We start from the raw sequence: 15,309 nt of genomic DNA, 5'->3' as shown, positions 1-15,309 counted from the left end.
TTTATCTTTTCTTTTTTTGCCAATGCTCTTTTGTCTGCGCCTATATCATATTAGGCGTCTACGATGTGTTTAGGTAGAGCCCTATCATTCAGAGAAAATGACACAGGACAGGAATTATAAGCATATATACAGGAGGCGACATTTGCGCACAGCTTGTATAAAATAAAAAAGGGGGGGGGGGGGGGAGGGTGTATAAATATCAGTAACAGAGCTACTAATCGCTCGACTCCTATGCTGACATGCTGGATGCTCGTTTCCGTTCTTTTTTGTGTGTGTTTATTGCCACATGGCATAAAGGTTATTTGCCTGACATTGCTCTTTCAATTGTTAACTCTGTTGAACATGCATTAGACGCATACATACGAGATAAGTTTTCCACACGCTCGTATGGTTCGGACTGGCGTACATGCGCTGAGCACTGTATAAAATTATGTTAGTATGGTTAGCGTCCTTTTTAAGGAGTAGGCCCTTCTTGCCTCATGAGTGACGTCAATAAAGTATGTCATCAGAGCGTGTCCGCAGCAAGTGACACTGTAGAAGAAGAAAAAAAAAAAGAACTGCCGCGGAGAGTCTGGAACCAGAACCAGGACGAACAGATCAGCTTGTGACCTCGTGAACCATGTGGTGCGAATCTAGCATATTGGAATAGCGAAAGACAAGAGAACACAAGGAAAAGAAGTACATGGAATAGTATGTCTGGTCCAATATGTTAGCTTTTCTGGTCTGCTCACGAGAGCGCTGTGCAGTGTATATCGCCGTCTTCGTGAACTTTGACCAGCGCCGTTTCCTCATTTAATCTAGGTAAATACGACATACACATACCGGCATCTGGGATAGTGCGGGAGAGGTCCGCAATATCCGACGCGTCTACTGTGGCAACAGCAGCAGCAACGCCCAGGATTTTGGACTTTTCCAGGGCAGCTTCTCCAGTGCTCTCAAAGGTTTTCTGACAGCTTGTGCGCTTTTACTGATGCCACCTATAAACGTTAGGTGGGTGGATAAGGTTAAGAAGTTCGCAGGGGTCAAGTGGATGCAGCTAGCACAGGACCGGGTTAATTGGAGTAATATGAGAGAGGCCTTCGCCCTGCAGTGATTATGATTATTTTTTTTATTTGTTTAAGAACACTGTAAGCCTTATTAGGCTCTTACAAGAGCGGGCAAACTAATCGGGCAATTATGTAAGAATACCAGACAGGAGAAAAAAAACTTGCATACTGGCAGAGAAATGGAAAGCATGCGCAATGCAATATGATGCACTGAATTTAACGCATCAGAACTACGAAGCAACATAAAAAAAGTCAACACGCTAATCATCAGGCACTGACAAGACAAAACAAATTGAACACTCGCGGTGAATAGAGGAGGACATCGCAGGAACTATATCATATGTCATCATCATCTATCAGGGACATTACATAAAGGGGGGGGGGGGGAGACAACGGTGAGGAAGGGTCATACATTAGCATAAAAACAAAAGAAAAGAATACAAAAATGTATGTCATTGACAAATTGGGTGAAAAAAAGAAGAAAAAACATTAAGGAAAGACGAAACGTCAGGCAATCGAGACAGTGCACATTAAATACGGATAATTATGTAGCAAAGCATAACAAAATAACGATATGTGGTAAAATCAACCATATTAATGAAAAGTGGCAAAAAGATGAAATACAGAAAAATAGACGTTGACGCAACAGTGCACGCAAATCGGATTGCTAATAATGGAGCGCAAGAAAAAGTGTCTGTTGCAGGTCGAAATGATAACTTAGTAGCTGCCTAAATTTGGAGGGATTAGACTCGGCAACGCTTTCGGAAAGTGTGTCTCATTCCTCTATGGCAATGGGGAGGAAGGATTGGTTGAAGGCGTTTGTGGAATCATGCAGATGTTGTATGCTACGGCAGTTAAATAAGTGGCGAGATGAGCGGAAAGGAGCACGTAATAAGTTTTCTCGGAGTGCAGGAAAGTTGAAATATAATTTATGTAAAAGACAGATGATCGCAAGTTTCCGACGGAGCGCTAAGGGTTGAAGGCCGAGAGATGATTTTAAGTTAGTAACGCTGTGTTGAGCTGAATACTGGGCAGTTATGAAGCGTGCTGCACGATTCTGGATGGCTTCGAGCGACTGGATCAAGTAGGCCTGATGGGGGTGCCATATTGCTGAAGCATATTCTATTTTAGAGTGGATGTATGTTTCGTAAGCCAGTTGTCTAATGGATGAAGGGGACATAGCCAGTGTTCTTCGGATGAATCCAAGTGTTTTGGAGGTGCTGCCACAAAGTTTCGTGATATGGTCCACCCAAGTTAATTGGTTGGTTATTTCAACACCGAGGTACCTGCACGAGTTTGTTAGTGATAGCGCAGCGGAGTTGAGGGAGTACGGGAAGTGAATAATGGAGCGTTTACGTGAAACTTGCATGAATTTACATTTTGAATTAATAAGCTACATAAGCCAGTCGGAGCACCATTTCTGGATTTTGTTAAGGTCGGCTTGTAAAAGTTTCTGGTCGGTATTATTGAAAATGCGGCGATAAATGACGCAATAATCTGCAAAAAGGTGGACGGATGACGAAATTCGAGGTGGCAGGTCGTTGATAAAAACGAGGAAAAGAAGCGGAGCGAGAACAGAATCCTGGGGTACTCCGGAGTTAACATCAGTAGTTTCGGATGCATGACTGGCAATGACAGTGAACTGTGAGCGGTTGGTTAAAAAGCAGCAGATCCAGATTAAGACTAGAAGGTCGAGTGAAAGGCATTCAAGTTTACACGTGAGACGCTGGTGAGGGGCGCGATCAAATACGTTTAAAAAATCTAGGTAGATGACGTCTGTTTGAAATAAAGAATTTAGATTTAGGTGAAGATCGGTTGTAAATTCGAAAAGTTGTGTTTCGGACGAGAAGCCTGCCCTGAAGCCATGCTGTTTAGGGAAAAAGAAGGAGTTACGATTGAGGTAATTTGCAATATGAGAGCACAGAACATGCTCGAAAAGTTTACATGAGATGCATTTCAGTGAAATGGGACGATAATTCGAGTGGTCAGTACGGTCTCCGGTTTTAAAAACTGGCACAACTTTGCTTGATTTCCAGTCATCCTGAATTTGACTGGCGTTGAGAGACTAGGCGAATATGAGTTGCAGGATTTTGCTTGTGAAATGCCTAGTTCCCTTGATAATCTTAACAGGAATGTCGTCAGGTCCGGAAGATGTAGACGGCTTGAGGCTGTCAATGAGTCTTGATATTGCCTCCGATAAAATGATAACAGGCAGCATTGAAGTAAAATTCCGGAGCGGTAAAGTAAAGCTGTTTTCTGCTGGCTCGAGAGTAAAAATAGAGGTGAAGTATGAATTCAATAAGTCAGAACGCTCAGAAAGCGGGGCATGTGTGCCATCTTGTTTTTTTAAGGATATGTTGTAGGAGCTGTTTTTATTGGGTGTTAGCAAATTGCAAAATTTCTTGGGGTTAATTCACAATATATCTAGGAGATCAGTAATATAAAATGTTCTTTCGGATGACCGCAATAACGTAGTGTATTGGCGAAGGCACTCGAAGTACTTGTCCCATTTAACAGATGATCCGGAGTTCTTTGCATCACGAAAAAGGCGTTTCCTTATAGTGATAGTTTTCTTAATGTATTGGAATACCATGGTTTTGTGGCATCCCCGTGAATGCAGATAAGTGCATGGCACGTAGGCATCAATAATCGATAGGATTTTGTGTTTGAAAAGGCACCGAGTTTCGTTTGCGGATCTGGTAGATATAGATGAGTGAAATGAGGTAAGGAAGTGTTCGAGTTCGGAGTTTATGCTCGCGAAGTCGGTCTTCCCGTAATTACTGATGTATTCAACGGAAGATTGGCGGGTTGGGATTTCAATCTTAAGATTAAACAACAGGGGACAGTGATCACTCAGACCACTGGAGAATGAAAGGGATTGGTCTAATTCATGAGTAGAAACAAGAATGAGGTCGAGAATATTTAAGCTTCGGGTTGGGTTATTAACTGCTTGGAACAAATTGAGGTTAAGAATCAGTTCTAAGAAATCTTCAGACTGGTGACATGACGCAGTCAGGGCCTCCCAGTCGATGTTAGGGAAGTTAATCACCGGAAAGTATAAGATTGGCATGCGTAAAATTGGATTGCAAGTCAAGAATTACAGAGTGAAGGTCTGTAATAAAGGAATGATCCGTAGCAGGTGCTCGATAACATGCATTAGTAGGTTGGTACACGTGGGAAGACAAATTTTTACGCACATTATTTCGCTGAGGCTGTTTATCTCTACTAGAGCGGGTGATAGAGTGGACTTTATAAAAGCAAGAATGCCGCCTTCCAGGCGATCTACTCGGTCTCGCCTGTAGAAGCGAAAAGATTAGCTGTCATTATGAAAAATGATTCGACTATTTTCAGAAAAATATCAAGAGACATGCCGTCCATCAATCCATTAGGCCGACTGTTCATTCTTCAATGGCTGAAGGTAACAAAAATGAGAAGTTATATGCGTTGCATAGTGCAAGAATAGATTTGACGATGATGATGATGATGATGATGATGATGGCGGCCTATACTGACTTCCATAACGCGGAAGTCATGAGTATCTTCTTCTGCGGCCGCATACGGTAAACAGATCACAACTGAAATCCAAACACCCTCCAGACTCTAAAGCACTTAGTTATATTTCAGCCCACTGTGTAGACCTTTGTCACCTGTCATGTATTCAGTCACCGCCATGTGTCATATCGTATAGCGACCTCATCTCACCAACGCTATTCAATTTATGCAGTAACTACGTCCGCTCATCTGGACCTGCAAGCAAAATGGCAGGAGGGTATGCGAATAGTCATGATAATTCAGAAGTTACGCCTCACTACCTAAATATGACGCCGGCGGCTCCATTAAGGTAAAAAGAAATTTTATATGCACATCAAATACAGGGTTCAATACATTCCCACCAAAAAGCAATGTATTCCAACACTGCTGTAAATATTTCTTCTCGCTTAAAACTTCTTCTTATGCCTTCTTCCAAGTTCATCTGCATACCTCTGATAACATATGCTTCAACCTACGTGGTCAAGTATGCAAAAAGCGGGAATGGAGAGATGAGGAGGGGAGCCAGTAATAAAAAGCATTTGCATGGGTTGGGGAGAGGTTACGGGAAAGAAAGGCAGTTAGAGAAGACTGCGCAAGAAACGTGAGAGTACAAAATGCTATACGTTGGCTTGATGTCCTGCTTATGCATCGAAGGGGCATTAGGAAGCATTTAAAGTTAGTGAATAAGTCCTATGTTCAGCGGGTGGGTCGACAAAAGGTTTAGCTCAGGGCGAGAACTTAGCAAGGGGAGTCCAAGAAAGTTTAAAGTTGGCCGATCTGCCTAAAATAACGATGCATGGGAAAGTCCTTTAACACTCAAGAAAACATTTTGGTGGGCTACCTAGTGTAAGTGTCACAAACTGCCTCATCTATTATACAGCGGAAGTTGCCGGAGAGGGAAACTCACGGGACCCCGCCGCTCCTCAAAGCAGGATTCAACACGTCGGCAGGGGCAGCGACCGCCTGTCCTTGACGCGGACGCTGCGTACAAGCCGAGTGTATAAAAAAACCGACCGCAGTACACCGGCGCCAGTGCGCTCTAAGAAGATTCAGTCTTCCGGGCCACTCTAGCGGCCGCTCCGGGAAAGCGTATCGTGTTTCCTCGGGCCTGCGATCGACGCATCGTTCTCCTCACCTGTACGGCCGCCGCTACCGATCAACCTTCGACGCCTCAACTAACTAGAAAGCCGTGAAAATTCCTTTTGATTGTTCAGTCGAACATTACTTTCGCTTTTGTTAACCTTTACCTGACTTGGCAATATTTTACGTGGTGTTTTCTATGTGACTTTTGCCAATAGGTATACCTAGAATACTTGCTTTGTTATCTTTATAGTCTTCTTTTTATCGCAGTATTTTGTTAATTGTCGCGTTTTCCTCTTGTCATTTAAATAGTCGTCGTTTGTAAATATCTTGTCATGGCGTTTTATTTCATTGTACTCTATTATTATGGAGTGTAATTCGGACTACTATATATAATAAACATTCAATTGTATGTAAAAGAAAGTGAACTATTTGAACTTATTCCTGTCGCACACCGACACACGTATACTTCACGTGTTGACCGGTCTAACTTTTAAATGTGTTCGCAAATGTCATAGAGGAACGGCGGGTAACCGTAAAGGGGATCCCGCGCCTCAGTTCACCATAAAGGCGAGGGTTTGTGACATAATTGGCGTCCGCGACAGGACCGGTCAACCAAGTGTCGGTGAGAGAGAGAGTAGACGAAATGTTTTAGTGTCGTGTCCTAGTACTGCATAACGCTTCACCCCTAAGATGGCTGATGCAGAGTTAAAAAAACTTGTTGAGTATATGGCCGAACTTTTGGCTTTGTGGGTCAAGGGCTGCTCAAATGGGTAGATCAGGAGCAAGCTTGTCGCAGAAAAGAACGCAATGAGGAATGTTCGCGGCGGAAAGAGGAGTTTGACTTACGGATGGCCGAGATGGAGAAAGAAAAGGAATTAGAGTCGCAGAAAACCTAACTGCGGTTAGCGGAGATGGAGAAAAAAAAGGGGTTACTGATGCTCCGACAAAACCATCCAAATAGTCCGACAACAGACGCTAATAGCACCGTAGAGACAAGGTCAGAAACGGGGGAGGGTCATGTTGCTCAGCCCAAACCCTTAAGTCCGCACAACCTGATGCCGGTTTTTAATGAGGGCAGGGTCGACCTTGACGCGTATCTCATGCGTTTCGAGCGTGTCGCTGAGAGTCAGAGTTGGCCTAGTGATCAGTGGGCTACAGCCCTTAGTCTGTGTTTAAGCGGCGAAGCGCTCAGCGTTTTTAGTCGCATGTCTGTGTCTGAGTGCTTGGACAACAACAAGCTCCGGTAGGCACTCATGATTCGCTTCCGTAGGACAGAGGAAGGTTTCAGAAACAAATTCAGGTCTGCTGGTCCCCGGAACGAGGAAACATGTTCACAATTCATGACGTGTCTACAGAACTTCCTAGACAGATGGGTGGAGCTGTCGGACACAAAGAAAGAGTACGCAGATCTCGTTGACCCGATTCTAAAGGAACAGTTTCTTTCTAGCTGCGCCACACCGCTACAAATCTTTTTGAAAGAAAAAAGGATACATCATCCGCGGAAACAGTAGGAAGGGCAGAAAAGTATATGGAGGCCATGGCTGGTCAAACTTCAGAAAGCGAAGCATCCCGAAGAATAAGGCAGAAAACGCCGTCTCCAAGACTACCGAGAGAAAGGAAAATTTGCTCCAATCATCGGACGAGAAGAGTCGCGGCGAAAAGAAATGTTTTATTTGTTCACGCACGAGACACCGCTCCGAAATTTGCCGGGCCGCCCCCTCCGACGGATCGGGACCGCCCAAGAAATGCCACAAATGCGGCAAGCCAGGTCATCCAAGCTGGAGATGCTGGGAAAATGGGGCACCAAAACAAGAGAGAAGAAAATCGGGAGTCCGCTGCAGTATGAGTTGAGAACGGATACCTAGAACTTGAGGACGGAGAGAAGATCCCCGTCATCAACGCTGGTTTCACCAGTAAAGAATGAGCAATCGGGGAATGCTTACCTGTCGTAGCCGGCATGATTGGAGGCCGGACAGTCCGAGTCCTAAGAGACACAGGCTGCAACACAGGGGTGGTAAGGAAGGACTTACGACGGAAAGAAGATATCACCGATACAAAGTTTCCAGTTTACCTACTTGACCGCTCAGTCCTAATAGTTCCAGAAGCTTGGTTCGACGTCGACACCCCGTACGTTAAGGGACGACTTCTCGCTAAGTGTATGAAGTCCTTGTACGATTTGTTGCTGGAAAATATGGAAGGTGCTAGGCCAGCAGACGACCCCGATCCGAACTGGCAAAAGACAACAGAAAGCGAGACTACGAATTCCACTGAAGTAAAAGTCGAAGAGTTAGCGCCTGACACCGAGAGCACCGCACCCATTTCGGATGCCACTGAAGATTGTCCGGTAGTGACTAGAGCGTAGGCATGCAAGGATAAAACGCTGAAAAAGCTTAAAGTCCTGTAAGGACTCCCTAGTGTATGCCGCGAGCAGTTGGGTCAAGAGCAAGGGAATGACACGACCCTGCGTCCGTGCTTCTATCGCGTGGGCCCGCTACAAGCGAAGACGGGAAAGGGTTGCCACCAGTTTTTCATTGCTAACGGCGTTCTTCAGAGGAAATCCGTCGCCGAGTCCGGCGGAGAGTACACTCAAGTTGTGCCCCAAAGGTACAGATCAGCTATTCTCAAGCTGGCACATGATGCGTTGATGGGAGGACACCAAGGCGCGAAGAAAACCCTACTGAAGCTTCAGACAGAATTCTTCTGGCCAGCAATGCAGGTTGACACTAAGCGGTTTATTGCCTCTTGCGATCTGTGCCAACGAACAACACCGAAGGGTCACACCACACGACCGCCTTTGGTCTGAGTGGCCGTCATTGAGACCCCGTTTCAGAGGGTGGCAATCGACATTGTTGGCCCACTCAACCCGAAGTTCGCTCAAGGCAATCGGTACATCCTGATCATGGTGGATTATGCCACTCGGTACCCTGAGGCGATCACGCTTCCTAGCATCGAGACCGAATGGGTAGCCGAAGCACTTGTCGAAATGTTTTCCCGTGTAGGAGTGCCCAGAGAAGCCCTCAGTGACAGGGGCACAAATTTTACGTCCGAAGTAATGAAAGAGTTTAGCCGTCTGTTGTCAGTAAAACAGCTTCATACCTCTCCCTACCACCCGATAGCGAACGGCCTAGTCGAACAGTTTAACGGCACTTTTAAACAAATGATTAAGCGCATATGTATCAGGAGAGACCAACCGATTGGGATCGCTACCTGGCTCCACTCCTGTTCGCATACAGGGAGGTACCCCAAGAAAGCCTCGGCTGTTCCCCATTCGAACACTTATATGAGCGAAATGTGCGTGGACCACTGGCTGTACTTGGAAAGCTTTGGACTAATGCAACCATCCCTGACGAGTTGCGAACTACGTACGAGTATGTGCTTGCCCTACGGGATAGACTGGAGAATATCTGTAAACTTGCCCTCGAAGAGCTAGAGCGCGCAGGAGAGCGTTACAGTCGCTACTACAACATCAAGAGCAGCAAACGCTCCCTCAAACCAGCAGAGCAGGTCCTTATTCTTCTTCCCACAAAGCACAATAAGCTGCTCATGCAATGGAAGGGTCCTTTTTCGGTCACCAGCCGCAGGGGCGATGTCGACGATGAATTGGATTTGGGCCATGCCCCAAAAATATTCCATATCAACATGCTAAAGAAATACCAGCAAAGGAAAGACGACACAATTGTGGCTACTGTCGGTTCGGTAATATCGGCAGAAGAAGAAGAAACAGACGCTGGCGAGATAGAGCTTCCTATAGCCCTCACTAAGAATCTTTACGTTCACAAAAGGAAGCTCCAGCACTCATTTGCAGAATCGAGAAAATTCAGGTCTTCCTTTATGGGAGAAGGTTTCTCGTTCAGACGGACCACCAGCCTTTGAAGCTCATAAAAGAAACAAAAGTTCAGGACTAGAACTTCCGTGTCGTGCATATTAAAGGCAGCGAGAACGTGGGAGCAGAATACAAGAGCCGGCTGGAATAGTTGTTCAGCTTGCACTACTGCCTAGCTGCATTGTATTTATTGTGTAAAGAAAATCGTACATGATTTACCTGTCTATTTGTGCTCACTTGATTGTTATCAGTGATTGGTGACATGGGCTCAAGACATGACTGACGAACTACACTGTTGTGGTGCTGTGCCGGCTCTGATCAGAGCGTATATGGTGCGCGTCATGAACCGTAGTGAGTGACGAACGGTCTTCAGTGCATCGAACGGACCCAATCTACTGCACCCCTCTGCGGAGCGCAATAACGTCGTTCTCGGCGCTTGTGGATGTCTAGAATATTTTCAGGCAATATTCTTCAGTGGGGGGGGGGGGGGGGGCAGTGTCACAAGCGCCTCACCTATTATACAGCGGAAGTTGCGGGAGTTTCTGCCTCAGATATAGAGCAAAACTCACGGGACCCCGCCGCTCCTCAAAGCAGGATTCAACACGTCGGCAGGGGCAGCGACCGCCTGTCCTTGACTCGGGCGCTGCGTACAAGCTGAGTGTATAAAATAACCGACCGCAGAACGCCGGCGCCAGTGAGCTCTGTTGTTGTTGGAAGGAGAAGAAAATGCACGGGCCTGCTACTGGCTCTGTAACTGAGCCACCTCCGCTGCCTCGGGCGGACAGAAGAGAGGAAGTAGAGAAGAAAGAAAAGAAGAGGGAGAGAAAGGGCGCGCCGCAACAGCTGTCGTCCACCACCTAAGCGGTGGCAGGTGCAATGACGGCCTACAACAGATAAAAACGCGGTGGCTGGCTAGCCCGCGCCGCAAGCGGCGTTGACCTACCGTCCCAGCCCCGTAGGGCCAGGAACTGCCACCCTTCACCACCTTCTCCAACACCTGTGCTCTGGGAAGATTCAGCCTTCCGGGCCACTCTCGCGGCCGTTCCGGAAAAGCATATTGTGTTTCCTCGGGCCCGCGATCGACGCATTGTTCTCCTCACCTGTACGGCCGCCGCTACCGATAAACTTAGCCTTCGACGCTTCAACTAACAAGAAGGCAGTGACAATTCCTTTTGCCAGAGACTTGTTCAATCGAACATTATTTTCTGTTTTGTTAACCTTTACCGGAAAGCGTGGCGTGAAATGGTCCATAGGGTCACGAAGAGTCGGACACGACTGAACGACTGAACTGAACTGAACTGAACTAACCTTTACCTGACTTATATTTTACGCTGTGTTTTCTACATGACTTTCACGCATACTTATACCTAGAATACTTGCTTTCTTATCTTTATTGTTTTCTTCTTTTCGCAGTGTTTTGTTTATTGTCGGGATTTCCTCTTGTCATTTAACTAGTCGTCGTTTGTCAATATTTTGTCATGGCGTTTTATTTTTTTCATTGTACTCTATAAATATGCAGTGTAGTGCAGACTACTAATTATAAACATTCAATTGTTTGTAAAAAAAAAAACGTGAACTATTTGAACTTATTCCTCAATCGCACACCGACATACGACTTCACGGGTTGATCGGCCTTACTTTTAAATGTGTTCGCAAACCTCATAGAGGGACGGCGGGTAACCGTAAAGGGGATCCCGCGTCTCTTTTGACCGTAAAGGCGGGGGTTTTGACAGTAAGTTAGTTTAATGGTTATCCAGGCAAAGAGAAGTGCAGTATCGCTCTCACTTCTCGGTAGACACCTACGCCTACAATGGCTTGGTTTAGTTTAGTTTGTGTGGTTTAACGTCCTCAAACGTATGAGAGACGCCGTAGTGGAGGACTCAGAAAATTTCGACCACCTGGGGTTTTTTTTTTACCGTGCACTGACATCGCACAGCATACGGGTGGGCGAATTGCTTTTCACCTGCATCGAAAAGCGACCGCCGTGGCCGGGATTCGATCCCACATCTGTGGGTACAGAAGTCGAACGCCCTAACCACTGCGCCACCGCGACGGGCGCAATGAAAGAAATGAAGCTACAATGAAAGAAATAAAACTGGGGGGGGGGGGGGGGGGGGGGGGCATATGTCGTCGAACAGCTTGGAGAAGAGTGCAGCTGAGGGATTCCTGGAACGTCTGCTGCGAACCCACCACCGGCTTGAGGTACTCGTCAAAAAAACAGCACCAGCAAGTACTGGACGTGTAACTAGCCTTGAACTCGACTAGCAGGTCGATGCTAAATGGGAAACGAAGCGGTATGACGTCCCCCTGAACGCTGCACATAAACCGGTACGTCATCAATTTGATACGAATTCACGTGTTTTTTTTTGTTTGTTTTTTCGACAGATTTTTCTCAATTCTGGGTAACGGCGGTGCATTTTCGATCGAGCGAGCTTAGTACGCTATCGTGTGAAGTTGCAATGAAAAGGCACTGCTGTACAATGCAAGCGGAGACCTACAGCGCAGTTCATCATTGTGCAATTCGTGACCACCTTCATAGTGTAATAAAGCAACTGGAGGCGTGTAATGTTAGCCAGGTCGGCTTAAAGTCACCCAGTTATACCCTGTATTTAATTGAGGGTCTGGAAACCCCAAAATGCATTTCTCCGTTGTAAATGTCTATGGCTGGTGGCAGCCCTCTGCAGCCAAAGCACAGCCTCTCGCATTCACAAGGCCCAATCCACAGAGGGAAAAAAGTACGTCAAAAGCGACAACGCGTTGCTTTGACAAGCGAGACAGCCTTTGGCGAAGGTCCCGCGTGGCTAGAGGGGAGGGTCGGGCAATCGGCGACACAGCCAACGCCGGTGGATACGCGAGAGAAAGAGAGAGAGAGACAGCGGCGGAGGCATCGACACAGAGTGAGAGGGAGAGAGAGAGAGAGATCATGTACACAGTTGCGCGGTGGCCTGCACGGGCCTCCGATAAAGGCCGCGCTAATTAATACAAATGGCGGCCGTCGCCTCAGCCCCCGCCATCGGACGGAGCCGGAAATGACGCCAGCAGGCGACCATGCGCCCGCGGCCCTGGGCCCGTGAGCAACCAACGAGGAGCGATGGCCGTCTATATAGGGGGCACCACAGGCGCTAACTGCCTGATGCGCTTTGATTGCGTGCCTCCTTAATACTGTCTCCGCATCATCCGTTTCACATCCTTGCTTTCTGTATTTGCTTTCGGTACTGTGACACAGCACAAATCAAACTACGACACGTGTCTGCCCTATTTAATTAATGCCGTCGTATTAGGCGTTCACTTAACTGCGTTCTTCTTGTCGCTTTGATGGAAATCCTTGGTGGCCTCAGGGATCCTTTCCGTTTACCGGTGACCTGACCGGTTTGATCCGATTCAGGTGGTTATTTATGGTGCGAGCCAAGCGTATAAAGGAACGCCGGGTTGAGGCAGCTGGGTCATTAGGTCTTTCACGACCTTTTCAGCTGGCATTGATCCATTGGTCCCTGCTCCTGCGTCTTCAAAGAACTCTTTGGGCCCCGGTAGACATTTTGGGCGCTTACGAAAGGTTGAAGCGTGCACTCCGTGCTATCTTCGTAGAGCGCTCGAAGCCGCACGTATACTGGTACCAAGTTTCTTTTCATCAATCTTGAATCAAGCCGACAGATTTTGCCATTGTAATAGTACGCGTGGTAAAGGTACATTTTGATAATACCATGGAGAGCGCCATGCACTTCCGGCAACAGCTAAATGCGATGGTTGATATATTGCAGACAAGAGCCGCTCCTTTCCTTGCAAATTTCCCTTTCCCACGGACAACGCAAAAGCAAGAATGATCGTTTCAGGGGCGGTTAAGGTTTACAATGACAGCTTTACTAAGATGTCACTTTCGTACGAAGTTGCCAGACTACGACCGTCTGGCTGGAAGAGTTTCATAAACAAAATTATTCTTACTGTCCTTATTCTAACTAGGCTGGAGAAGACGTTTTAAGAAAAAAAATTATTCAATCCCACTTTTATTCAAGTTCTTGTATTTGTAAATATTCCACTCTCACGCAATGAAGCTGGGGTGCCCAGAAAAGCTACCTTTCTGTTGTTTTTTTCTAGCTACAACGTCACTGTGATACGCCTAATACTGAAGACACGGAAATTGAAGGATATCCTCAATATTGAAATTATCTGGCCAAGGATGTGGATTCCTAACGATTTCATAATATAAACAACTCAAAAGGGGCACGTATGCTTCTTTGACTTGTATATTCATCGTGGTCTGGGTGCAGATTGGGGATTATATATATATTTATTTATTCCGATGGACAACCGAGGCGCGAGCCACCAGCGGCGCCGCTGGATGTTGACGATACGGTATGTACACGTGAAAGAAGTAGATCCTTGGAAGGCTCACAATATATATATATATATATATATATATATATATATATATATATATATATATATATATATATATATATATATATATACATATATATATATATATATATATATATATATATATATATATATATATATATATATATATATATATATATATATATATATATATATATTGATAGATGCCTCTTTGGCTCTCTCATGTACATCTGGGTGCAGAGAGACAAAGAAAAAATGGATGGCGTGCTGTTGGGAAAAAAATTGCAACGAAACCCTAAGCGCACAGCTGCCCTTTGCACACTGCATATATCGGACGCACGTCCGACGTGATGGTCGTGGTGTTCCAGTGGAATTTTCGCAATGTCCAGCTTGGCAACGGCTCCTCTATTGTTAAAAGCAGCTCGTAGAGGGAGAGTGACAAATAAACATAAATGAGAAAAAATAAGGGCTCTACATGGCATCTGTCACACGCATAAGCGTATATAAAAGTCTTCAAAGCAACGGTGCTCTGTGGTTTTGTATTGCTCCTTGCCCCTTTTATCCGCCAACACTATTTCTAATCGCTTTACTGTCTGTGGCATGCGCGCAGAAAAGTGTACGTGCCCTGGCTCCTTGATGCGGACGTCAGTGAGTTGCGAGCGTCAATTTTTTTGTTTCTTGATTTTACAGGAGGTGCATTTCAATTACGGTCGATGACAGCGACCTGCAGAGTTCTTTATCAAGATATATTTTTACGCGGTATTAGTGTATGACTGTATTTTTATACAAATAGCGCCTTTCTTTGTGTTTTGGTGAAATGTGGACGTGACAAGGTCAAGGTTATTTTGAGTCCCGGTGTCCTTTCATGCCGCGTCAGTGTCGTATACCTGACAAATTACAGATTGCCTTCTCGAAAAATGGATTTGCAGGCGCTCTTTTCTTTTTCGTTCCGTCCGCAGTTGCCGTTGTTAGCAGGTAATGGAAAAGTTGTTGAGAAGTCTTCGAGACGACCGACGAGCACGCTTGCTGTTATCGCCGCTGTCGAATTGCTGAGTTTTTTTGTGGGCGCAAGTCAGCCCAATAAACAGTTGATTGACAGTTCAACGCCAGGCTCTTCGTTCGCTGGTTTCGGCATCGGCACCAACAGGCGAATATTATATATATATATACCGGGTGTCCCAACTAACTTGAACCAAGGGATACAAAATAATGCATTTGAGGTAGGTCAGTGAAACCAATTGCATTCAACTGCCAGCCTCCTTGCGCACTACAGGCGATTTTTTGTTTTGCAATTACTTAATTAGCTAATTATGTTAATTTTTCTAATTTAAAAATATCGGCTTTAGACCAAACATGTGAATTGGAAAGTTGTTGAGCACCTTCAGAAACCCCCATTCCATTAATTGCGATAAAGAAAGTCTCACGTGTATCTTATTTTCTGGGCTCAAAAGAAAGCCCGCGAAATACAAA

Source organism: Amblyomma maculatum, chromosome 9 (assembly GCF_055883805.1).
Source record: "Amblyomma maculatum isolate TAMU_Amacu chromosome 9, ASM5588380v1, whole genome shotgun sequence".
Taxonomy (NCBI): domain Eukaryota; kingdom Metazoa; phylum Arthropoda; class Arachnida; order Ixodida; family Ixodidae; genus Amblyomma; species Amblyomma maculatum.
The sequence above is the reverse complement of the archived record's forward strand: the minus strand, read 5'-3'. Positions refer to the sequence as shown.